This window comes from Equus quagga, chromosome 19 (assembly GCF_021613505.1).
Source record: "Equus quagga isolate Etosha38 chromosome 19, UCLA_HA_Equagga_1.0, whole genome shotgun sequence".
NCBI classification, from domain to species: Eukaryota; Metazoa; Chordata; class Mammalia; order Perissodactyla; family Equidae; genus Equus; species Equus quagga.
Window position 1 is genome coordinate 4511339 of NC_060285.1, and position 27804 is coordinate 4539142.

At 38.9% G+C, this 27804-nt stretch overlaps 1 protein-coding gene across 1 annotated transcript in view; it reads right to left on the minus strand.

Moving 5' to 3' along the window:
* The window catches only part of ATXN10 (ataxin 10), a 189815-nt gene that overhangs the window by 33845 nt on the left and 128166 nt on the right, over positions 1-27804 (minus strand). The window lies entirely within an intron of this gene.

The following is a 27804-nucleotide window of genomic DNA, read 5'->3' on the forward strand; positions in this document are numbered from 1 at the left end:
GTTTTTATGGAGATATAATTCACTTACCGTAAAACCTTTTTAAAGTATACAATTCAGTGGATTTTAGTATGTTCACAAAGTTGTGAAACAATTCTCATTTCTTCTCTCCAGCCCTCAGCAACTTCTAATCTACTTTACCTATCTACGGATTTGCCTATTCTGGACATTTCATATAAATGGATCATTCAATATGTGGCCTTTTGTGACTGGCTTCTTTCACTGACCATGTTTTCAAAGTTCATCCATGTTTAAACGTGTCACTACTTCATTCCTTTTTATGGCTGAACAATATTCTGTTGTCTGGACAGACCACATTTTATCCATCGATTCATCCGCTGATAGACATTTGAGCTGTTTTAACCTTTTGGCTGTAAGGACAATGCTGTTACAACCATTTGTATACATGTTTTTGAATGGATCTATGTATTCCATTCTCTTGGCCTTACACCTAGAAGCGGAACTGCTTGGTCATATGGTAACTCTGTATTTAACATTTTAAAGAACTGCCAGACTGTTTTTCAAAGTGGCTGCACCATTTTACATTCCACCAGCAATGTATGAGGGTTCCAATTTCTCTACATTCTTGTCACCACTTATTATTGTCTTTTATTTTAGCCATCCTAGTGAGTGTGAAATGGTATGTCATTGCGGTTTTGATTTGCATTTCTCTTATGACTAAAGATGTTGAGTGCAGTATGATTTATAACAACAGAGATCCTGGAAACAACTCAAATGTCCACCAACACAGGCTAGTCAAATAAACTATGGCACAAATACAAAAGACTTCTATGTAGCTGTGAAAATGAATGGAGAAGCTTGCTCGTGTATTGCTGTGGAGGGACATCAGGATGTAATGTTAAGTGAAAAACACAAAGCACAGACCAGGCTGATATGTGAACATTTTGTGTAATAAAGGGGGACAAATATATTTTTTTCTTATATTTCAAAAACAAATGAAAGGTTAAATAAAAAACTAATGGTTCTATAGGGCAAAGAAGAGAATGAGGCAGAAGAGACAGGAACGGAGGCCAGAGATCTGTGAATGTACCTGGTTGTATTCTGACTTTGGAATCCTGCATATATTTTACATAATTTTTAAAAATTAAATTTATACCAGATGCCAACTAGGCTTACTGCAGTGATTATTTCACAATACATATATAAGTATCAAGTTGTCATGTTGTACTCCTGAAACTAACATAATGTTCTATGTCAGTTATATCTCAATAAAAATTAAATTTATAAAGTTATAAAAACAGAACCAAATTAATCTGATGACATGTAAAACAAAGAAAAAATATTTCACAGAATTAAAACAGTATTTTGACTTTACATCCCTAGTGAGATGTATCCTAAGCTCACAGACAACTGCACAGAAATCTTAAAACTGCATTCAGTTGTCTCAGCATAATGATATTGGTATTGTTATTTTGAACTTTTATATATTTAGTTTAAAATAAACGGGAATTGGGGTTGGCCCCGCGGCTGAGTGGTTAAGTTCGCGTGCTCCGCTGCAGGTGGCCCAGTGTTTCGTTGGTTCAAATCCTGGGTGCGGACATGACACTGCTCATCTAAACCATGCTGAAGCAGCATCCCACATGCCACAACTAGAAGGACCCACAAAGAAGAATATACAGCTATGCACTGGGGGGTTTTGGGGAGAAAAAGGAAAAAAAAAATCTTAAAAAAAAATTAATTAATTTAAAAAAATAAAATAAATGGGAATTAATGTCATTAGGAACCAAGATTTTCAGCATAAAAAAGTATCATATCAAAGAAGTTAATTTTACATTTAAATTAGAAATATTAGCATGAATTCATGATATATTTTTCTTTTCCTAAAAAATACTTATTTCCTAGCTGTTTACTGAAAAGGCCTAGAAGCAAAGAGAAGCCAGTAGCAACGAGCATTCCCAGCACAAGATGAACTCTTCTAAATACCATATCCCACTGAAAGAAAGCAGACCTCCCTGTGACCGGGACGCACAGAGTTGCTGAAGAATCACTGTTACTGAGCATTCTCTTTCACAAAGGCAGGGAAGAAGAGAATAAATCTAATTTCTATAATTTTTTCTAGGCATTGGAGGTAGGGTGGGAAAGGAACTACTATTTAATAGACATCTGGCATTTATTAGACAATGATAGAGAATTTAATGATTTCATTTAATTCTGACGATGCCAGGGTAAGTATTCTTGGTTCCCTTTTATAGATAAGGGAAGTAAGGCTCACAAATTATGTACCCTCCCTGCGGTCAGTCACTAACGCCTAAGTGCTATCCACAGTGAGGTCTGGAGACCACTGTCAGTCAGTGAGAGGGACAAGTGAGCAACTGTGCTAGCAGTTTAACACAGTTATGCTATGTCTACTGAATCTTACACTAAAATTTAGGCTTGAATCTTCTATGTCTTTTTAACAAATTTATTTTTCTAGTAACTTATTTGTATTTTATAAACATATTGGTTTAGGATGGCTTGGGGGGAAGATAATTGGTTCTTCAGCACAGATAGTTTGAGAAGCATTGGCATGGAGGGTTGGACCTGTAAGGGATCACGTGTTTGAGAATCACAGAGGGAAATTTTAAGGCTAAATTGGTAGTGGCCCCACCTGAGTCTGTACTCAGCTTCCTAATGCAACCCTCACAGCCCACTCGCTTCCAATAAGCTGCCATGCATCCATCAGCAGGACAGGTCTCCAACAGTCTCCAGAGGGGAAAGGAGAGCTGCTGCCACAGGCACTTGCCCTGGGCTGAAGAGGAGAGATCCAGAAAAGGCGCAAGGGCCTAGGGACTGGCATAGAGAGGAAGGAACGTCAACTGATCTTCACCAGCTCTTTGCCAATATATAATTGAGACTCTTCTGGAACACGGGTGTGTCTCCATGCCAGAATGAGCTTGGAGTCCCCTTCATGGTTTGGTTTAGCCAGAGGATATAGCCTAGGCCTCACAGGGAGAGCCTCCCTGAAGAAGTGACATTTAGCTGGAGATGAGAAGAATGAATGGGAATTAAATGGACAAATAAAGGTGACTATATACATTCTTTTCGGCAGGGGGAAGAGCATGTGTACAAGCAGGGAGATCAGAAGGAACATGGAGTGGTCAAGGAACTGGGAGGCATCAGGATGCAGTGATTAAGAGCGAGGACTGCAGAGCCAGCATGCTGGGGTCAAAGTTCTACAGCACTTCTGAGTTGCATGGCTTTGGGCAAGTCACTTAACCTCTAAGACTTAGTCTGCTCACCTGTAAAATGGAGATGAGTGGGCCTACTTCAAAGGGTGACTGTGAGAATGGAATAGACTGCTACGTATGGCCAGTACAGAGTGAACGCTCAATAAAGGGCAGTGGGAGTGACGGCAATAGTCGGTAACATAAGTGCTGTAACTGGAGGAAGTTCAGTGGGCTAGAGCAAGGAGTTAAGCTCCTGAAAGCACAAGGAAACAGGAGGGTAACTTCCGCATGGACGAGTTTACAATTCTGCTCTGAATTAGGCAAAGTCGTAAATTTATTTTCAAAAACAATTTTTTTGGGTGAGAAATAAAACTAGTCAGGATCTATTATGCAATACAAGAAAAATATCTCATTTTTCCTGAGGGGAAAGGCAAAATTCTCAGATATGCTAAATGGGTAAGATTTTCTTTGAAATAAATGAAACCACACACTAAAAACTGAAATTTAAGCAGGAAATAAGGGTGAATTAAAGAGTTCTTGAAAATCATGGTTACACTAGAGTCATGGCCAAATTGAAGGTGTGCTTTCCTAGATAAATATTTTTCATTCACACTGTTGCATTACAAAATGATACAAGATAAATTCTTATAGGAATTCATTAAACGTTTATACACAAATGATCTATTCTAGACAAGGATGAGAGTGGCCTTATGACAAATACATAATTTTACACTTAAGAATGAACACAGGGTAAGGGCACTAGGAAAAGAATATGCGGATGCAACACCTCTAAGGGGAGTGACTGACAATACAAGTCCGTTTTTACCAAGCTCGAGTTTACTACTGCATACATGGGCCGATCTGACGTCTGGGGGAAGGAGGGAACAGCTAGCAAATTAAACAAGTTTTCCTCTGTTCAGACTTCATAAAAAAAGAAAGCTGTTTTTTTACCTAACATGTTGGGAATTGATTCTAGACCCATAAAAAATGAGTCACAAGTTGTAGTTCACATCAAGGAGCCAAGCTCAGTCAACACTTTCATGAGGTAACACATCTTAACAAGACAATGAGTCTGGCTTAAACAAACTAACATTTACCTTCTGGAAATAAAGTGTAAAGAGAAGGACAACTAATTGATTTGCTAACTATTCTCTCCCACCTTAGCCAATAATCTCAAAGAATGTACTTTGCAAAGTGTGCAGGCCCAACCCTAATACTATCTAAGCTCCTTTGGGAAATTATATTAGGTTGACAGACAACAGAGCCTCAATTATTCTGGCTGCTCTCACACTGAATGGTAAATACAAAAATCCAAAAACCTGAAGAAACGCAAGAGCACAATACTAACACAGGGCTGAATCTCCTATTTAAATATAGAGAGAATCAGGCCCAACTGACACTTGGTAAAAACGTGTTCATAACAGAGCTCCTTGAAGCAAACTCACACACACACAAACAAAAAGATCACCAGAGTCCTCATGCTCAGGTGAATCAATGGCCAACGTGGCCGTGGCAATGCTCAAGCAAGGTTTCCATCCAGGGATGAAGCCATCTGCAGACGTGCTGACAGACAACTCAGAAGGCTCAAAGCCTAGAGGCGGACGCTGGATGAAATGGACCACTTTGCAGGAGATGTGGAAACACTCGCCCATGGGTTGAGGCTCAATTACCATCCCAACCACTCAGAGGGAAGAGGGATACTCTTGGAGCCAGACAGACCTACAAGAGAATTCCAGCTCAGCCTCTTTAGCTGTGTAACCCTGAGGAGGTTTTTGAGCTTCATGAAGTCTAGATTTTCTTATGTGTAGCTAGAGGGTCATAGCCACCTCAGAGGGCTATAGTGAAGATCACATGAGAAAGCATTCAGCACAGCACCCAGCAAGTAATAAGGACATAAGAAATGGCAGCTACTTGTACTATCATTTTCACTTCCAAGATTCTAAGGGTTTCCTTTACCACCCACTCCTGAAAAGTGCTGGACACAGTAATCCTTCACCAGTCACAAGCTGTTCTTCAGAAAGTTCCAATATATAAAGACTTACTTCTACAATCACTGGAAATTTGTAGATGTGGGTTATTCTAAGTTAGTACCATGTTTTTCTTGACTGTCTCATGAGCTGAGTGCACCCTTGGGTTACTAATTTTCATCCGTGCTCCTCTGCTGGATTTTGCCTCACATAATCAATTCTGTCTCACAAAAATATAATATCATTTATCTCTATGTTGCATTTATTTCCACAGTGTTTGTGCAGCTTGATACTGGGCATTTCGTGACTGAGCTGCTGCTTCTGTCCCCAACGCCAGAGGAACAACTAACAGTGTTACTCAAGAAGCAACAATAAAGCACGTGGCCTGTGTTTTGCAGACAATCTCTCTAGGCCAGGCGTTTACCACCTCGGCTCTACATCAGAATCACTTGGGGAGGTTTCAAAAGGCACCAATGCTGAGGTCCCAACCCCAGAAAACATAAATCAGAATCTCTGGGAGCAAGGCTGGGCATCAGTGTCTTAGACCAATTCTTTAGGTGGTTCCAATATGCAGCTGAGTTGAGAACTCCTGACCTACACAAAGTCCAAGAGTACCCACTGAGCCAAAGTTTTCGAGAACTGCCCCAAACCCTAAAAGAAACTCGTAAAATAACACACTGCCTTCACATTTCCCCACTCTGGCACTTGTTTTCTTTAGCTCTAAAACGAACTTTGTTGAGATATAATTTACATGCAGTAGACAGCAACTACACCTGTGTAACCACAGACAAATCAAGATACAGAACACCCCCCTCCCCCCACAGTTCCCTGTGCACCTGTGCAATCACTACTGCTCACCCTCCAGCCTTACTCAACCACTGATCTGCTTTCTGTATTTTGTCTGTTCTATAACATAACACAAATGAGACCATATTAAAAGAAGCCTTTTTTAATGATTTTGAGATTCATTCATGTTGTTACATGTATCAGCAGTTTGTTTCTTTTTCTTTCTGATTTTGAACACCATCATGCACTGCACAATGACGTTTCCGTCAGTGACGGACCACATATTCGATGGTGGTCCCAGAGGCTTAGTACCGTATAGTCTAGGTGTGAGCAGGCTGTACCATCCAGGTTTGTGTAAGTTCACTCCACGATGTTCACACAACAACGAAATTGCCTGACGACACATTTCTCAGAACGTGTTGCCATTGTTAAGCGACGCATGACTGCACACCACCATTTATTTATCCATTTGCATGCTGATGGACATTTCAGCTGTTTCCAGTTTTATCTATAAAGAATAGAGGTGCTATGGACATTTGTGGTCATGTCCTTTTGTGGACACAAATTTTCACTTCTCTTGGATTGATACCTGAGAGTGAAACTGCTGGGTCATGTGTTAAGTGTATATTCAACTTTGTAAGAACAACCAAACTATTTTCCAATGTGATCGCACCATTTTACATTCCCTCCAACAATGTAACTGAGTTACCCCCAGATCCTTATCAAAACTTCGTATTGTCAAAGTTATTAGGTGGCATCACACTGTGATTTTTATTTGCATTTCCCTGATGACTCATGATGTAGAACATCTTTTCAGGTGCTTATGGGCCATTCTTCTATCTTCTTCTATGAAATGTTCTTCAATTATTTTGCCCATTTTATTTATTGGGTTGTTCTGCCTTACTGAGCAGTAAGAGTTCTTCACATAATTTGTTTATGAGTGAGCCCTATGCCAGATATATGTATTGCATATATTTTCTCCTAGTCTGTGGCTTGCCTTTTCATTTTCTTAATAGTGTGTTTCAAAGAGTAAAACTTCTTAATTTAGATGAAGAACAATTTACCAATGTTTTTTCACGATTAGTGCTTCCTGTGTCCTAAGAAATCATGGCTTACCCCAACATATCCACTATGTTTTCTTCTTTTGAGTTTTATAGTTCTAGCTTTTATGTCTCCATTTTAAATCAACTTTTGAGTTTAGTCTAAGATAAGGGTGAGGTTCTCCTTTTTTCCTCATAAGGATATACAATTGTTCCAGTACCATTTGTTGAAAAGACTACCCTTTCCCCACTCAGTTTACTTCTGGACTCTCTATTCTGTTCCACGGGTACATACATGTGTGTTTATGCCAATACCAAACTGTCTTAATTAGCCTTACAGTAAGTCACAAAATAAGAAGTATAATGCTCCAACTTTGTTTTTTTTTTTTCAAAATTGCTTTGGAGATCGTCTTAGTTTGCTAGGGCTGCTATAACACAGTACCACAAACTGAGTGGCTTAAACAACAAAATCTATTTTCTCACACTTCTGGAGGCTAGAAGACTCAGATCAAATCTTGGCAGGATTGGTTCCTTCTGAGGGCTGTGAAAAAGAATCTGTTCCACGCCTCTCTCTGAACTGTGGTGGTTTGCTGACAATCTTTGGTGTTCCTTAGCCTGCAGATCTCTGCCTTCATCTTCACGTGGCATTCCTCCTGTGTGCAAATCTCCCTTTTTCATAAGGACACCAGTCATATCGGATTGGGGCCCACCCTGTTCCAGCAGGACTTCATCTTAACTAATACATCTGCAGCAACCCTATTTCCAAATGCGGTCACATTCCAAGGTACTAGAGGTTAGCACTTCAACACATGAATTTTGGGGTAACACAAATCCCGAGACAGCTATTCTAAGTCTGTCATATTTCCATATAAAGTTTAAAACCAGCTTGACAAATTTTACAAAAAAGCCTCCTGAATTTTTGACTGGTATAGCACTTACTCCATAGATCAACTTGGGGAGAACAGATATCTTAACAATATTGAGTTGTCCGTTAAGTGAATATGGTAGACTTTGTTTAACTTCTCCTAGCAAGGTATTCAGAATATAGGTCTACCCATCTTTTGTTAAAATTTATTCCTAAATATTTCAGGTTTTATGAAGTTATTGTAGGTAGTATTAAAATTCTTTCTCTAATTACTCTTTACTAGTTTTAGATAATATAATTAAATTGTGTATGTGTGTATACATATCTCTCTCTCTCTCTCTGGTGACCATTCAAAATTCACTTATCACAATAACTTTCTTGTAAATACCTTAACACACATGATCTTCTCATTTATGTTTTACTTCTTCCTTTCAATATGTATGTCTCATTTCTTTTTCTTGACTTAATGGATTACTTAGGACCTTCAGTATTGTGTTAACTAGAGTGGCGACAGCAAACATTCTTTCATCATAAAGTATGAAATTAGCTGTTGAATCTTTTTGTGTGTGTGAGGAAGACTGGCCCTGAGCTAACATCTGTTGCCAATCTTCCTCTTTTTGCCTGAGGAAAACTGCCCCTGAGCTCACATCTGTGCCCATCTTCTTCTATTTTATGTGGGATGCTGCCACAGTGAGGCATGACGAGTGGTGCTAGGTCCGTGCCCGGGATCTGAACCTGCGAACCCGGGGCCACTGAAGCAGAGTGCATGAACTCAACCACTAGGCCACCAGGCCAGCCCCCTAGCTGTTGAAGTTTTAAAAATAGATCCCCTTTACCAAGTTGTGGAAGCTCCTTTCTACTCTTAGTTTGCTGCAAATTTTTATTAGGAAGGAGTGCTCAATTTTGTCAAATGCTTTTCTTTCTCTCTTGAGATAAGCATACTCTTTCCCCCTTTTATTCTGTTAATATGACGGAATTAAAAGTGTTTGGGTTTCTAATGTTAACTCAACAGTGCATGGCTGAGATGAACCATCATTGTTCATGATGCACTATCATTTTCTATGGTACAGGATTCCACTTCCTACTATTTTGGAAAGGATTTTTCTGTTTCTGGTCACAATTCTGTTCACGTTCGTGTTTCTGCAGTCTGTTTTTTCCCCTGTAAGGCTTCTGTCTGGATTTGATATCAAGAGTATTGTTGGCCTCACAAAATAAATTGGAAAGTGTTCCCTCCTCCTTTATTTTCTGAAAGAGAAAGACTAGGTGTTCTTTCTTTCTCAAGTGCTTGATAAAATTCACTATTGAAACCATGTGCGCCTGGAGATTTTATTATGGGGAAGTTTTTAATTATAAATTCATTTTTTAAAGTATAGGCTATGGAGATTTTGTTTATTCTTGATTCAGTTTTAGTATTTTGTCTCTTGAAAGGAAATTTTCCATAATATCTAACTTGTCAAAACTTTTGGCATAAAGTTGTTTATAATATCCCCTTATTAGTCTTCTAATGCCTGTAGTATCTGTAGTGATGGTCCCCCCTTCTCATTCCTGATATAGGTCATTTGTATTTTCTTTTTTTCTTGACAGACTTATCAACTTTATTGATCTTTTCAAACATCCAGCTTTTGACTGTACTGTTTTTCTCTACTATACTGTCTGTTTTCTACTTTAGTGATTTCCATTCCTGTTTATTATTTCTTTTCTTCTAGTTACAAAGGTTTAATTTGCTCTTGGTTTTACTATAAAGCTTCTTAAGGTAGACACTATGATCACTGACTTGAAAGCTTTTTTGTTTTCTAATTTATTTGAAACAATAATTCTCCCAAAACTACTTTATCTCTGTCTCATAAATTTAGATGTTGTGTTTTCATTTCCCTTCAGTTCAAAATATTTTCTAATTTCCATTGTGATTTCATCTTTGACATATGGGCTATTTTTAGAAGTGTGTTAATTGTCAAATATTTTTAGGATTTTAAAGATGTTTTATTGCTGGTGATTTCTAGTTCAAAAAACATGCTGTTTGATTTTAATTTTTTTTTAATTTATTGAGATTTGCTTTATCGCCCAGCATATGATCTGGCTTGGTGAATGTTCCATGTGTACTGCAAAGAATGTATATTCTACTGTTGGTGCAGTGTTCTATACATTTTAATTGGTCTAGTTGGTTGATGGTGTTCAAGTTTTCTACATTCCTCCTAAGTTTCTTTTTGCTTGTTCCAGAATTTAGTAAGAGTGATGAAATCTCCAATTATGATTATAAATCTATTTCTCCTCTCAGTTCTATCAGGTTTTGCTTCATGTATTTGAAGCTGTGCTATTAGCAATATATGTTTAAGTTATGTCTTCTTGATGAATTCACCGCTTAATCAGGAAATACCCCTCTGTACACCCAGGAATATTCCTATTCTCAAGTCTATTTTGTCTGATATTAATACAGCCACTCCAGCTTTCTTATAAGTGGTTTGCATGGTATGTTATTTTCATTCTTTCATTTTTAATCTATCTTCATCTTCACATTCAAAGTGTATTTCTTGTAGACATCATACAATTGAGTCTTGCTTTTTTTATCCAGTCCAACAGTCTCTGTCTTTTAATTGGAATATTTAAGCCACTTACTTTTAAAGAACTTATCAATATGCTTGAGTTTATCATTCTGCCATTTGTTTTCTATTTGTCCTAACTGTTCTTTTTTTCCCTTTTTCTGACTTCTTTTAGGGCAAGTATGTTTTTAATATTCTACTGTTTTCTCCACTTTTGGCTTATTTAACTACCTCTCTCGCCTTTTTCTTTTTTAAAACGTTTGCTCTAGGGTTTAGAGAATGCATCTTTGACTTGTTGCAGTCTATCTACAAATAATATTATACTATTTCACATACAATGTAAGACTCTTACGACTGCACACTCCACTTGACATTTGAGCAACAGCTCTCATACATTTTACTTCTACATGTAAAACACATTGCTATTATGATTGTTTCGGAGTCCACTGTATTTTAAGTAAATTAAAAAGTGAGGGTAAAAGTACTTTATTTTTACCCACATATTTAACTGTTCCAGTGTTTTTGATCTCTTTGTATAGAAACAGATTTCCACTTGGTACCATTTTCCTTCACTTTGTACAACTTCCTTCAACATTTCTTATAGCACAGTTCTGTTGATGACAAATTCTCTCAACTTTTGTTTGTCTGGAAATGTCTTCATTTTGCCTTTATTTTTTGAAGGATATTTTAGCTGGATAGTCGTATAATTCTATATATAGAATTATATAGAATTATATGTCAGTCTGTATAATTCTAGACTGACAGATTTTTAGCATTTTAAAGATGTTATTCCATTGATTCCTGTTTTGCATTATTTCTGAAGAGAAGCCTGCTATCACTCGTATCTTTCCTTCTTGATCAACAGGCAAAAGTCAGTGAATTAGAGAGTAAGAACAGAGTAGAAAAGATTAACCAAAACAAAAAGCTGGTTCTTTGTAAACAGTAATAGAATGGAAAAATTCCAAAAATATTGATGAAGGAAAAAAGAAAGAGATCTCTTTAAAAAGAACAGAATGAAAAGAGAGAAACAGGTACAGAAAATATTATGAACTTTATGAAAAAAATTGAAAATCTAGATGGAATGGGTATTTCTGAGACAAGTAAAACACATGAAAATTGATACAACAAATAAAAAGCCTGAATAGAACAATAATTTAAATAGTTAAATTTAAATAATTTAAAGATATGAAAATGACCAAGATTCACTGACAAAAAATAGTCAAAAATCCGAACAGCCCTTCAAGTGAGTACCATCAAACTCTTAGGAACAGATAATCTATTATGTATATAAGTTGTTTCAAAACAAGAGAAAAAGAGAGAAAGCTCTGAAACTCATTTTATGAGGCTACTATAACTTGATTCCAAAACCAGGATAAGACAGATGAGTATATAAAAGTTACAGGCATATTTAACTTGTGAACATAGACCCTCTTCCTGCCTCCACCAAAAAAGGAAATCCTAGAAATACTACTAACTAAATTAAACATGCTACAAAAACTCATCATGATCTTAATGTAGGTCAGAAAATCTACAATGTAACTATCATCATTAATGTACTAATAATGACCTCAATATCACAGAAAAAGCACCTGATAATGTTTAGCATCTATTTATGATTTTTTTAATTCTTAGGAAACTAGACAATTTTTTTGACATGAAAAAGACATGTGGTAGAAACCTATAGTAAATATTTTGTATATATACAATAGTAAACACTGCAATTTAAAAAGGTCTTTGTTCAGTGCATTCTGTCTCTGGAAATCAAAGAGAATGAGTTAGAGGGAAGTGAAAAGTGTTTCAGTCCTACTATCAAAATAGAAACCGTGGAAGACAGAAAACAAAAGGAGCCAAACAGGCTGATTGGGATCAAGAAAGAGGGGTTTTTTTTCAGGAGCAAAAGTTGAAATCTTAGAGGACAGATTACCTGATACAAAATGGAAAACAATTATCTAGAAGGTCAGGAGAAAAAGATCTAATGGGAAATGAAAATGTGCTTCAGCCCAACTGCCCGTGAAGTGAACTTCAGAAGAGGAGCAGATGTTTTAGAAGAGAAACCGACTGGGCCCTGCCAAGCCCAGGAGAGGAGGAGAAACTGGCCCCAGCTCACTGCATTTACTCCAACCAGGGAGAGCAGGGTCCAGGAAGTTAGTGAGGAGACCCCTCCCAGACGTCACGGCCACCAACGGTCACAGACAAACTGAAATCCTGCTGACAGCAGAAACTAAGACTTCCCACATCGACCTTCCTCCCCTCAGGCATCAAAGACTTTCTGCTATTTGGCAACAAGTACACAGTGCTGCCTTCTGGGGACACACTTTTGCTTGTGGTGACTATTACAAGACTGGGAATTGGCTTGTTTACTAACTTTGGGGGGGCGCACTGCTTTGACAAACCTGTCGCGTTAACTTTTTTTTTATTTTAAGAAGTGCGGCATATCAGAGATTTGGTGTTGGGGTTCATGAAACTGCAAGACACCAACTGAGGCTGCAGCAGCTAAAAGAATCCTGACCCCACACGGGCATTAAGAGCCTCTCCAACTAGGATTAAGTAGAATAAGAAATCGGACAGGATACATTCTGAACCCCAATTTCTTTGAATTTTAACTCATATGGGCAGAGAATTTGACTTCAATGTCTTTGGACTTTAATTTAAGATGAAATGTAATCTTTGAATTTTAATATCTCCCTGGGAATTTGATAATGAAATACAATTAATATTCAAATACAGAGTATCTCTTGTGGGCATTTTATTATTACAGTGAATTTAGGCCTTTCACTGGAATATCTTAATATGGAATGAATTTTTTGCCTTGAGGTCAAAGTGATTTTGGAGTTAATTTGATTCATATATTGGTCTGACCCAATTTAAGAGTCTTCTGGGGGCAAACTCTCCACTCCCCACCAGTGGTCCAGGAGAAAGAAAGGAGTGTAGGCAGCTTTGGCAAGTGCAGCCTCACCAAGGTGGGAGCAGAACTGTCCTGACAAACTAAGCTTCTCTCCAATGAAGAGACACACTCCTGGCCCTGTACATCAGCAGAACAACAAGAACAAAAAGAATGCTGAGAGTGACACAAGATTATTCTCCTCTCTTTATTAATATAGTATTCCTTGACTTCTCTAGGTCCTTCATGGTTCCTCCCCACGGGAGTGACAATGAGACTAGTGAGTCTGGCTGTATGAAGTCCACAGTATATATAGCAGCTATTTATTTGTTTGCTAGACTCTTTCTTTAGATTCTGGAGTTTTGAGTTGCACAACACATGTTTCATTCATTCTTGCATCCTTTGCCTAGCGCTTAAGATATCAATAACTATTTGCTGAAAAAAATACATGTGGGTAAAGGAGGTAAAACCCCTCCATACATCCACCAGTATACAGGTCAACAAGGTCCCTGTGCTCATGAAACTTAGCAGAGAGAGAGAGTGAAGACAGCACACGAGTGAGAAATAAGTAAAGAAATAAAAAACATATTTATAGATTACGATAATTCCTATAAAGGAAATATACAGGATGACCAAGAAGAGAGTGATAGGGGAGGCTCTGTTTTAGACAAAGTGGTCAGGTAAGACTTTTTTATAAAATGGTAACATTTGAACTGAACACTGAGTCATGAAAACAGATCAGCCAATCAAAGGTCTGGAGGGAACCCAAATCATTTAAGGTAGAGGGAACCAGAAGTACAAAGACTCTCAGGTGAAAAGAGTTGAGCATATCTGAAAGGAAACAGGGAGCATGGGTAAATTGGTAGGAGATGAGTTTGGAGAAGAAGGAGCTTATGGAGTAGTGGTTCTCAAAACAGGGTCCCTGGAGCAGTAGCATCAGTACCACCTGGGAAGTTGTTATTTAGAAATGCAAATTCTTGGGCATTAACCCAGAACAACTGAATCAGAAACTCTGGGGTTAGGGCCCAGCAGATAGTGTTGTCTTTTTGGAGGAAGATTAGCCCTGAGCTAACATCTGCTGGCAAGCGTCTCTCTTTTTGTTTTTGCTGAGGAAGAGTGGCCCTGAGCTAACATCCATGCCCACCTTCCTCTACTTTATACAGGGGACGCCTGCCACAGCATGGCTTGATAAACGGTGTGTAGGTTCATGCCCAGGAACCAAATCAGCGAATCCCAGGCCACCAAAGCAGAGCATGCAAATTTAACCACGATGACATTGGCCAGCCCCAGACAGTGTTTTAATAAGCCTTTCAGATAATTATGATGCATGCAAAATTTTAAGAATCACTACAGAGGAGTGGTTCTCAATCTTTACTGTGAACCCGAATCACTTGGGGAGCTTTTAAAACCAGCAATGCTGTGGTCCCACCACAGGTCAACTTAACCTGAATCTTGGGGGTGATAATCCAGGCACATATACATATATGTGCGTATGTATTTTAAAAGCTCCCTAGGTGATTCAGCAGGGTAGAATATAGTCTTGAAGGTCAGGGAAATAATTTAGGTAAAAGAGTGTAAAAAGAGTCATTAAAGATGTTATGCAGGTGAATGAAATAATCCAATTTGGATTTTTAAAAAGATGACTCTTGACTGCCAGCCATATAAAGAACCGGGTGGAAGAGAGCAAGCGTGGCAGCAGGCAGGTCTGTTAGGAGACACTGCAGCGGCTGGATGGAGAGCTGATGCAGGCCAGGACCACTGAGGTGGCAGTGAGATAAAAGAAGCAGGCTGCAGTGGGATACATTTGGAAGGAGATCAACAGGAATTGCTTTCTAGAATGGTGGGTAGTAAGGGAAAAAGAAGACGAGAAGACTCTAAGTTTGTGGAGAGCTGGAGGGGAGTGGTATTATTTACTGAGACAGAGAAGAAAAGATGTGGGCTGGAGCTGGGGAATCAAGAGCACAATTCTGGACAAGTGAGGAGTGAGGTACCTGGAGACACCCTAGTGGACATCAGCAGTTACATCATATCGATTTCATACACAGAGAATGGGAGCTGTTGTGTATCCTAATGCAGAACTCAGGGGACAGGTCTGGGCTCCGAGAGGCACCGTGGGTCATTTGCACACACAAGGGCTTCAAAGCCCAGGAACTGCAGGTGTCTTTGTGGGGAGGAGGGTAGATGCAGAAAGCAAGCGGCTCAGGACCAAGTCCTGAGGTACTGAACGTTCCGAGGTCTCGATAGAAATCTTTGTTCTCCTTTTATAACCTGGGCACCATCACCAAATATCATTGCATCAAGAGGTTTGAGTAAACCAACACTAGATGCTGTAGGCAAACGTAAGCACTCACTGTCAATGGATTAATTTGTAAGCAACATGAATATTCTTTTTCCTTGGAGATAATAACTCGGAGATAATTTCCTCTGAGAAAATGCACAATGACAAAATTTTCTTTAAAAGTTATACTGATTGAGAGGCTGGCCCAGTGGCACAGCGGTTAAGTTTGCACGTTTCTCTTTGGCAGCCTGGGGTTCGCCAGTTCAGATCCTGGGTGTGGACATGGCACCGCTTGTCAGGCCATGCTGTGGTAGGCGTCCCACATATAAAGTAGAGGAAGATGGGAACGGATGTGAGGTCAGGGCCAGTCTTCCTCAGCAAAAAGAGGAGGATTGGAGACAGATGGTAGCTCAGGGCTAATCTTCCTCAAAAGATTAAAAAAAAAAAGTTACACTGATTGAGAGGTGTCAAGAGGGTGGCAGAGGCTAACTCTGAACTCACCTCCTCCCATAGACACGCCCAATTTACAACTATGGTGGGAATAACTACCCCTGAGAGAGAACTGAAAACTGGATAGAAATAACCCCCACAACAAGGGACAGTCTTGACTGAGATGGAAGAGGCAGAAACTCCTTTCTGGAGGGAAAAAAAGCCACCTTCCCAAGACACGGCACTTCATGGTCAGGCTGGAGCAATTCAAAGGGACGCAGCCCTCCCTGGAGCAGCAGGAGATCTGAGTAGGGGAGCATTAACACAATAAGCATGCTTTGGACTCAACAAAACCAAGAGGAGTCTCATAACATCTAGCTTTGATGGATACTAACAACAATGGGAAATACCCCACAGAAAAGCTATCTGACATAAGGGGAAAAAACAGAAAAACCCCTCTGTTCTTAAAGGGCCCACACACAAATTCACCAGTTTCGGAAAGCAACCTAAAATCACCAGAAAAAAAGGTGCACAGTCCTTTGGTGAAAAGACACTCACCTGATAGGCACTGAGTGCATCTCAGTGAGAAGTGAGACCTCTCCACGGACAGGGACATTGGCGGCAGCCATTATTGTGACCTAGTGTAGGCATGCTGACACAGACGCTGGCAGACACTGTTGGAGTTCTTCCTGTGGCCTGTTAGTCCACAGTCTGCTCCACCCACCAGAGCACCAATTTAATCCAGCTCAGCCAGGGCAGGCAGCATGCCCTAGGGACTGGCCCTACCCAAAAGCAAGCCCTTGGGGAACTTGTGGACCTGTATAGGTACCTGGATCCTCTGCAGCTGGGTGACTAGGTCTGCCTCTGTGGGGGAGAGTGTACGCGAGGAGGGGGCGGAGTGTGTGGGGCCTCTGCCGTGGGGCAACTGGGTCTGCTTCAGGAGGCGGGGATGTGTGCATGAATCAAGACTGTGTTGACAGTGTGTGGTCCTGTGGGCAGTGGGACTTGTCAGCTTCAGAAGACTGGTGTTTCTCAAACAGCGATACAGGAGATCAGCTCCACCTTTCAAAGTCTGAAACAACTGGGTGCTCCTGTGCCTGGGGCCAGCCCCACTCAGCTACAATCCTAAGAGAGCTGACAACACCTTTGCAGTCTGGAGGCCTATAGATGTTGTAAGACCCTGAGCCTAGCAACCACCCATGCTGGAGAAATACTCCGTTAACAGAAAAACTGCAACAGGAATGTGCTACTAGACCTTGCAGCCAACTGTGCTGGGGCTCCCAATGCCAATTAAAGTGACTGAAGGGTCCATAGCAGCCACACGCAACTGAGCGTTACAACCAGCCAGCCAGGGGGACAGCTAGTCTCCCTGGGCACCTGCAGCAAAAGCAACCCTGCCATAACAGAAGGACACATGTAGCCCACACAGGGGTCACTCCTGGAACATTTGGGACTGGTGACAAGAGGGAAGCACACTGCTGGGCCTCATAATGCATCTCTTACATAAGGACACCTCTCTAGGATCAGAAGACGTAGCTGAGACATCTAATACATAGATATAAACACAGAGGAAGAAGCAAAATGAGGAGGCAAAGGAATATGTTCCAACTTAAGGGAACAGGATAAAACCCCAGAAAAAGGAACTAAACGAAACAGAAATAATATAGCTGACAAAGAGCTCATACGAAAATTCATAAAGATGCTGACTGGTCTTGGGAGAAGAATGGATGAACTCAGTGAGAACGTCAACAAAGAACTGGAAAATATAAAAAAGGACCAATCAGAAATGAAGAATACAATACTGGAAATGAAAAACTCACTAGAGGGACTCGATAGCAGAGTAGGTGATGCAGAAGAACGGAGCAGCGAGCTGGACGAAAGACTAGAGGAAATCACCCGAGCTGAACAGATAAAAGAAAAGAGAATTTAAAAGAACAAGGGCAGTCTAAGGGACCTCTGGGATAACATCAAGCATACGAACATTCGTATTACAGGTGTCCCAGGAGAAGGGGAGACATAGGGGCAGAGAATCCACTTGAAGAAATAACAGCTGAAAACTTTCCTAACCTAAGGAAAGAAACACACATCCAGGTACGGTTAGCACAGAGAGCATCAAACAAGATAAACCCAAAGAGACTCACACCAAGACACATTACAATTAAAATGTCAAAAATTAACGACAGAGAGTGAATCCTAAAAGCCGCAAGAGAAAGAGAACAAGTTACATAAAAAGGAAAGCCCATAAGGCTATCAGCTCACTTCTCAGCAGAAACCGTACAGGCTAGAAGGGAGTGGCATGATATATTTAAAGTGCTGAAAGGAAAAAACCTACAGCCAAGAATACTCTAACTGGCAAGGTTAGCATTCAGAATGGAAGGAGAGATAAAGAGTTTCCCAGACAAGCAAAAATTAAAGAAGTTTATCACCAAGAAACCAGTTTTACAAAAAATGCTAAAGGGACTTATTTAAGTGAGAAAGAGAAGACTACAAATAGGAATAAGAAAATTATCAAAAAAAAAAAAGGCAATAAAATCACTGGTAAAGGCAAAAATACAAGAAAGGTAGCAGATTAACCACCTATGAAGATAATATGAAGGTCAAAAGACAGAAATACTAAAACTACCTATTTCCATGATAAAAGAGTACCAGATACACACACACGAAAAAAGAGGTTAGATATGATATCAAAAACATAAAATGTGGGAGGAGGGAAGTAAAAGAGGAGAGATTTTAGAAAGAGGTCAAACTAAAGAGACCATCAACTTAATATAGATTGCTGTATACACACACAGGTTGTTATATATGAACCTCATAGCAATCACAAACCGGACACCTATAATAAATACATAAAAAATTAAGAGAAAGGAATCCAAACATAATACTAAAGAAAGCCATCAAACCACAAGGGCAGAGAGCAAGAGAAGAAGAAAGGAACAGAGAATAACTACTAAAACATCCAGAAAAACCAAAATGGTAATAAGTACATACTTATTAATAGCTACTTTAAATGTCAATGGACTAAATGCTTCAACCAAAAGGCAAGTAGATAAAGAAAAACAAGGTTTTTTCCAGTTCAGATCCTGGGTGTGGACATGGCGCTGCTCATCAGGCCACGCTGAGACAGCATCCCACATGCCACAACTAGAAGGACCCACAGCTAAAAATATGCAACTATGTGCTGGGGGGCTTTGGGAGAAAAAGGAAAAATAAAATCTTTAAAAAAGCTGCATACAAGAGACACACTTCAGATATAAAAATACTCACAAATTGAAAGTAAAGGGATGGAAAAAGATACTGAATGCAAATGGCAATGAAAAGAAAGCTGGGGTAGTGATACTTTCATCAGACAAAATAGACTTTAAAACAAAAACTGTAACAAGAGACAAACAAGGGCACTACATGATAAAGGGAACAATCCAACAAGAAAATATAACACTTGTAAATATTTATGCACTGAACATAGGAGCACCTAAATATATAAAACAATTATTAACAGACATAAAAGGAGAAATAGGCAGTAACACAATAACTGTAGGGGACTTTAACACTCCACTTACACCAATGGATAGATCATCCAAACAAAAGATCAATAAGAAAACATTCGCGTTAAATGATACATTAGACCAGATGGACTTAGCAGATATATATAGAACATTCCATCCAAAAACCGCAGAATATACATTCTTGTAAAATGCACACTGAACATTGTCCAGGATTGATCATTTACTAGGCCACAAAATAAGTCTTGATAAATTTAAGAAGACTGAAATAACACCAAGCATCTATTCTGACCACAAAGGTATGAAACTAGGAATCAAGAAAGGAAGAAAATCAGAAAAGCCACAAATATCTGGAGATAAACAAAATGCTACTGAACAATGATTGGGTTAAAGAAGAGATCAAAGGAGAAATAAAAAAATGCCTGAAGACAAATGAAAATGAAAATAGAACATGCCAAAATTTATGGGATATAACAAAAGCAGTTCTAAGAGGGAACTTTATAGCAATTCAGGCCTACCTCAACAAACAAGAAAAATGTCAAATAATCTAACAGTGCATCTAAAGGAACCGGAAAAAGAGGAACAATCAAAGCCAAAAATCAGTAGAAGGAAGAAGAAATAAAAACCACAGCAGAAATAAGTGAAATAGAGACTAATAAACAGCAGAAAAAAATCAATGAAACCAAGAGCTGTTTCTTTGAAAAGATAAACAAAATTGACAAACCTACAGCTAGACTCACCAAAAAAAAGAGACGCCTCAAATAAACAAATTCAGAAATGAAGGAGGAGAAATTACAGCAGACACCTCAGAAACACAGAAGATTATAAGAGAATACTAGGAAAAGCTATATGTCAACAAATTGGATAACCTAGAAGAAATGGATAAATTCTTAGGATCATACAACCTTCCAAAACTGAATCAGAAGAAATAGAGGATTTGAATAGACCAATCACCAGTAAGGAGATCGAAACTAATCAAAAATCTACCAAGGGGCCGGTCCCGTGGCCGAGTGGTTAAGTTTGTGAGCTCTGCTGAGGAGGCCCAAGGCTTCACTGGTTCGGATCCTGGGCGTGGACAAGGCTCTGCTCATCAGGCCACGCTGAGGCGCCATCCCACGTTCCACAACTAGAAGGACCCACAACTAAAATATACAACTATGTAATGGGGGGATTTGGGGAGAAAAAGCAGGAAAAAAAAAAAAAAAGAAGATTGGCAACAGTCATTAGCTCAGGTTCCAATCTTTAAAAAAAGAAAAAAAAAATCCAGGACCAGATGGCTTCCCTGGTGAATTCTACCAAACATTCAAAGAAGATTTAACACCTATCCTTCTCAAAACTCTTCTAAAAAGTTGAAGAAGAGAGGAAGCATCCTAAGTCATTCTACGAAGCCAACATTACCCTGATACAAAAACCAGAGAAGGACAACACAAAAAAAGAAAATTAAAGGCCAATATCACTGACGAACATTGATGCAAAAATCCTCAACAAAATACTAGCAAATCAATACAAGAATACATTAAAAAGAACATACACCATGATCAAGTGGGATTGATTCCAGGGATGGTTCAACATCTGCAAATCAATCAACCTGATACACCACATTAACAAAATGAAGAATAAAAATCACATGCTTATCTCAATAGACGCAGAGAAGGCATTTGACAAGATACAGCATCCATGTACGACAAAAACACTGAATAAAATGGGTATAGAAGGAAAGTACCTCAACATAATCAAGGTTATATATGACAAACCCATGGCTAATATCATTCTCAATCGAGAAAAACAGAGAGCTATCCCTCTAAGAATAGGAACCAGACAAGGATGCCCACTTTCCCACTCTTATTTAACATAGTATTGGAAGTCCTAGCCAGAGCAATCAGGCAAGAAAGAGAAATAAAAGCAATCTAGATCGGAAATGAAGAAGTGAAACTCTCACTATTTGCAGATGACATGATTTTATATAGAGAAAACCCTAGAGAATCCACCAAAAAATTTTCAGAAATAACAAATGAATACAGTAAAGTTGCAGGATACGAAATCAACATACAAAACTTGTGTTTCTACACAGTAACAACGAAGTAGCAGAAAGAGAAATTAAGAATACAATCCCATTTAGAATTGCAACAAAAAGAACAAAATACCTAGGGAAAAACTTAACCAAAGAAGTGAAAGATCTGTACACCGAAAACTATAAAACATCGTGCAAAGAAATTGAAGATGACACAAAGAAATGGAAAGCTATTCCATGGTTCTTGGATTGGAAGAATTAACATAGTTAAAATGTCCATACTTCCTAAAGCAATCTACAGGTTCAACGCAATCCCTATCAAAGTTCCAACAACATTTTTTACACAAATAAAACCAAGAATCCTAAAATTTATATGGAACAACAAAAGACCCTGAATAGCCAAAGGAATCTTGAGAAAAAAGAAAAAAGCTGGAGGTACCACATTTCCTGATTTCAAAATATACCACAAAGCTATAGTAATCAAAACAGCATGGTACTGGCACAAAAACAGACATACAGATCAATGGAACATAATCAAGGGTCCAGAAATAAACACACACATCCATGGACAGCTAATCTTTGACAAGGGAGCCAAGAATATACAATGGAAAAAGGATAGTGACTTCAATAAATGGTGTTGGGAAAACTGGACAGCCATATGCAAAAGAATAAAAGTAGACCATTATCTTACACCACACACAAAAATTAACTCAAAATGGACTAAAGACTTGAATGTAAGACCTGAAACTATGAAACTCCTAGAAGAAAATATAAGCAGCACACTCTTTGACATCGGTCTTAGCAGCATATTTTCAAGTACCAAGTCTGAGTGGGCAATGGAAACAATAGAAAAAATATACAAATGGGACTACATCAAACTAAAAAGCTTCTGCACAGCAAAGGAAACCATCAACAAAACGAAAAGACAACCTAACAATTGGGAGAAGATATTTGCCAACTATGTATCTGATTAGGGGTTAATATCTAAAATATATAAAGAACTCATACATCTCAACAATAAAAAAAACTAACAATCCAATTAAAAAACAGGCAACAGATCCGAACAGACATTTCTCCAAAGCTGATAGATACATGGCCAACGGGCACATGAAAGGATGTTCAACATCATTAACTATCAGAAAAATGCAAATCAAAACAATGAGATATCACCTCACTCCAGTCAAAGTGGCTATAATTAACAGGACAGGAAACAACAAGTGTTGGAGAGGATGTGGAGCGAAGGGAACTCTCATACACTGCTGGTGGGAGTGCAAACTGGGGCAGCCACTATGGAAAACAGTATGGAGATTCCTCAAAAAATTAATAATAAAACTACCATATGATCCAGCTATTCCATTGGTGGATATTTATCCAAAGGACATGAAAACACGAACACGTAAAGATTCATGCACCCCTATGTTCACTGCAGCATTATTCACAATAGCCAAGTCTTGGAAGCAACCTAGGTGCCCATCAAGGGATGAATGGATAAAGAAGATGTGGTGTATATACACAATGGAATACTACTCAGCCATAAGAAATGATGAAATCTGGCCATTTGTGACAACATGGATGGAACTTGAGGGTATTATGCTAAGCGAAATAAGTCAGAGGAAGAAAATGAAATACTGCATGATCTCACTCATAAGTAGAAGATAAAGACAATGACAAACAATCCCACAGAGACAGAGACTGGATTGGTGGTTACCAGAGGGGAAGCGGGGAAGGAGGAGGGCAAAAAGGGTGATTAGGCACGTGTGTGTGGTCATGGATTGTAATTAGTCTTTGGGTGGTGAACACGATGTAATCTACACAGGAATCAAAACGTAATGATGTATATCTGAAATTTATATAATGCCATAAACCAACGTTACAGTAATTAAAAAAAAGTCATACTCAAATAAAATTACAAAAACAAAAAAAAAGTTATAGCGATTATCACATTATTTGTCCACTGATCATTTTTCCAGGTAACTTCTTTTAGAAGCTTATTTCCAAACCAAATTATACTGTAGGCTGTGAAATATGCAAGTTTTTTACTTTGTTTTGTTAAAATCATATAGGAATAACATAGATAACATGTACATACATACCTTACTAAACTGAATACAAAATATTTTAATTCCGACTGACTCTGTCTCAACCCAGACCATGAGAAGAGCAAAGATGACTGACGAGAAGTTCAACTTCAAGAAGACTGATGGGCAGCATCCCATGACGTCAGTCTAATGACTGCCCAAGGTAAAAAGATGCTGGGCCAGTCCCACGGCCTAGCGATGGGGTTCTGCACGCTCCACTTCAGCAGCCTGGGTTTGGTTCCCAGCATGGGTCTACACCACTAGGCGGTGGCCATGCTGTGGCACCAACCCACATACAAAACAGAGGAAGACTGGCAATGGATGTTAGCTCAGGGCCTATCTTCTTCTTCAGTCAAAAACAAAAGAAGACGACCCCAGGACCAGATGGCTTCCCTGGGGAATTCTACCAAACTTTCAGAGAGGACTTAATATCTATCCTTTTCAAGCTATTACAAAAAATTAGGGAGGATGGAACACTTCCTAACACATTCTATGAGGCCAACATCACGCTGATACCAAAGCCAGACAAGGACACCACGGAAAAAGAGAACTACAGGCCAATATCACTGATGAACATAAATGCAAAAATTCTAAACAAAATTTTGGCCACCAGAATTCAGCAATTCATCAAAAGGATCATACATCATGATCAAGTGCGATTCATAGCAGGGACACAGGGATGGTTCAACATCCGCAAATCAATCAACGTGATACACCACATCAACAAACTGAGGAATAAAAACCACATGATCATCTCAATAGATGCAGAGAAAGCATTTGACAAGATCCAACAGCCATTTATGATAAAAACTCTGAACAAAATGGGCATAGAAGGAAACTACCTCAACATAATAAAGGCCATATATGACAAGCCCACAGCCAACATCATACTCAATGGGCAAAAACTGAGTGCCATCCCCCTGAAAACAGGAACGAGACAAGGATGCCCTCTATCACCACTCTCATTTAACATAGTACTGGAGGTCCTGGCCAGAGCAATCAGGCAAGAAAAAGGAATAAAAGGAATCCAAATAGGGAGGGAAGAAGTGAAACTCTCACTGTTTGCAGGCGACATGATCTTATATATAGAAAACCCCAAAGAATTCAGTGGAAAACTCTTAGAAGTAATCAACAACTACAGCAAAGTTGCAGGGTATAAAATCAATTTGCATAAATCAGTAGCATTTCTATATTCTAACAATGAACTAACAGAAAAAGAACTCAAGAACACAATACCATTCACAATAGCAACAAAAAGAATAAAATACCTCGGGGTAAATTTAACTAAGGAAGTGAAGGACCTATATAATGAAAATTATAAGGCCTTTCTGAGAGAATTGGATGACAACATAAGGAGATGGAAAGACATTCCATGTACATGGATTGGAAGAATAAACATAAGTTAAAATGTCCATTCTACCTAAAGCAATCTACAGATTCAGCGCTATCCCAATCAGAATCCCAATGACATTCTTTACAGAATTAGAACAAAGAATCCTAAAATTTATATGGGGCAACAAAAGACCCCGAATTGCTAAAGCAATCCTGAGAGAAAAGAACAAAACGGGAAGCATTACAATCCCTGACTTCAAAACTTACTACAAAGCTACAGTAATCAAAACAGCATGGTACTGGTACAAAAACAGGTGCACAGATCAATGGAACAGAATCGAAAGCCCAGAAATAAAACCACACATTTATGGACAGCTTATCTTTGACAAAGGAGCTGAGGGCATACAATGGAGAAAAGAAAGTCTTTTCAACAAATGGTGCTGGGAAAACTGGAAAGCCATATGTAAAAGAATGAAAATTGACCATTCTTTTTCACCATTCACCAAAATAAACTCAAAATGGATCAAAGACCTAAAGGTGAGACCTGAAACCATAAGGCTTCTGGAAGAAAACGTAGGCAGTACACTCTTTGACATCAGTATTAAAAGGACCTTTTCAGACACCATGTCTTCTCAGAGAAGGGAAACAATAGAAAGAATAAACAAGTGGGACTTCATCAGACTAAAGAGCTTCTCCATGGCAAATGAAAACAAGATTGAACCAAAAAGTAACCCACTAACTGGGAAAAAATATTTGCAAGTCATGTATCTGACAAAGGCTTAATATCTATAATATATAAGGAACTCTCACAACTCAACAATAAAAAAATCAAAGAACCCGATCAAAAAATGGGCTGGAGATATGAACAGACATTTCTCCAAAGAAGATACACGGATAGCCAATAGGCACATGAAAAGATGCTCATCATCGCTGATCATCAGGGAAATGCAAATCAAAACTACACTAAGATATCACCTTACACCCATCAGAATGACAAAAATATCTAAATCTAATAGTAACAAATGTTGGAGAGGTTGTGGAGAGAATGGAACCCTCATACACTGCTGGTGGGAATGCAAACTGGTGCAGCCACTATGGAAAACAGTATGGAGATTCCTCAAAAAATTAAAAATAGAACTACCACACGATCCAGCCGTCCCACTACTGGGTATTTATCCAAAGAGCTTGAAGTCAGCAATTCCAAAAGTCCTATGTACCCCAATGTTCACTGCAGCATTATTTACAGTAGCCAAGACAGGGAAGCAACCTAAGTGTCCATCAACAGATGAATGGATAAAGAAGATGTGGTACATATATACAATGGAATAGTACTCAGCTGTAAAACAGAACAAAATCAATCCATTTGCAACAACATGGATGGACCTTGAGGGAATTATGTTAAGTGAAATAAGCCAGTGAGAGAAGGATAATCTGTGTATGACTCCACTCACATGAGGAATTTAAAAATGTGGACAAAGAGAACGGATTAGTGGCTACCAGGGGAAAGGTGGGGTGGGGGGTGGGCAGAAAGGGTGAAGTGGTGCACCTACAACACGAATGACAAACATTAATGTACAACTGAAGTCACATAAGATTGTAACCTATCATTAACTCAATAAAAAATAAATACATAAATAAAAGAAGAAGATGACAGTCTTGGGAACTGGAGGCTGGGCAGTGAGAGTGAAATAACTAGTGGACTCAGCATTTCCTGAGTCCCTCTGTCCCCCTATGCTTGAGAGCAAGGGGTCAAGCAGCAAGGTAGAACCAGAAAAAGGTTCGTTTTAGAGCCAACGAGAATTCGAGTCCATTTCAGCTAGAGCATCACCACCCTAAAATCTGACACTCTAGGATCTGACCCCTTTCTTTAGGGGCCAAGCCCCAACCTTGAGATGGGGATAGATCCTATCCATGAACATGTTTATGTATTTCCAGTCTCTTTTTAACCCATATATATTATACACATACGTACACATTTTTAAAAATGGAGATCATCTTTATCAATACACTACTGTCTATCTTTGCATATAACAAAAATTCTTGGAAAATGTGATTTTTAAATGGTATATACCATTCCATTACTATAATCTCCTATAATTTATTTAAACTTCCCCTTTTCAGGACACCTGAATCATTTCTAAATTTTTACCAAGAATATAATAAACATCCATATATACAATATTTTTATTATATCACTATTATTTCCTTTAGAGAAATTTCCAAAAGAAAAATTACTGGATGAAAAGATATAAACATCTTTAAATGATACATGTTGTCAAATTGCTCCCCAAAAGGGTTCTTCTAATTTATACCACCCTTAGAACTGCCAACTCCACTTTATCCTTACTGACAGTAGAAACTTTTTCTAAAATTTTTTTTTTTTTTTTTTTTTGAGGAAGATTAGCCCTGAGCTAACATCCACCGCCAGTCCTCCTCTTTTTGCCGAGGAAGACTGGTCCTGAGCTAAGATCCGTGCTCATCTTCCTCTACTTTATATGTGGGATGCCTGCCACAGCGTGGCTTGACAAACAGTGCCATATCCACACCCTGGATTCGAACCGGTGAACCCTGGGCTACCGAAGTGGAACGTGCCAACCTAACCACTACGTCACTGGGTGGCCCCTAAAATTGCTTTTTTAATAGATAAAAAAATGTTATTTGGGGGCTTTACTTTGTCTTTTTATTATTATTATTAGAAAAGTTGATCATTTTTCCACCTGCCTAAGTTTTGCAAGTGAAGGTTTTAGGAGATAAAAGCCTTTAACAGTGAAGTTTTGTTGACCAGCTAAAATGTGCCATCAAGTGCATTTGGAGTGGGTTCTGAAACCTGACTAAGAAAGAACCAGCAGTTCTTGCAGTGGGTGAACAAATGCGCTGGCAGGAAAGATAACCCATGGCAAAAGCCTTCGCTCAGTTTCCACAGAAGACTGAGACGC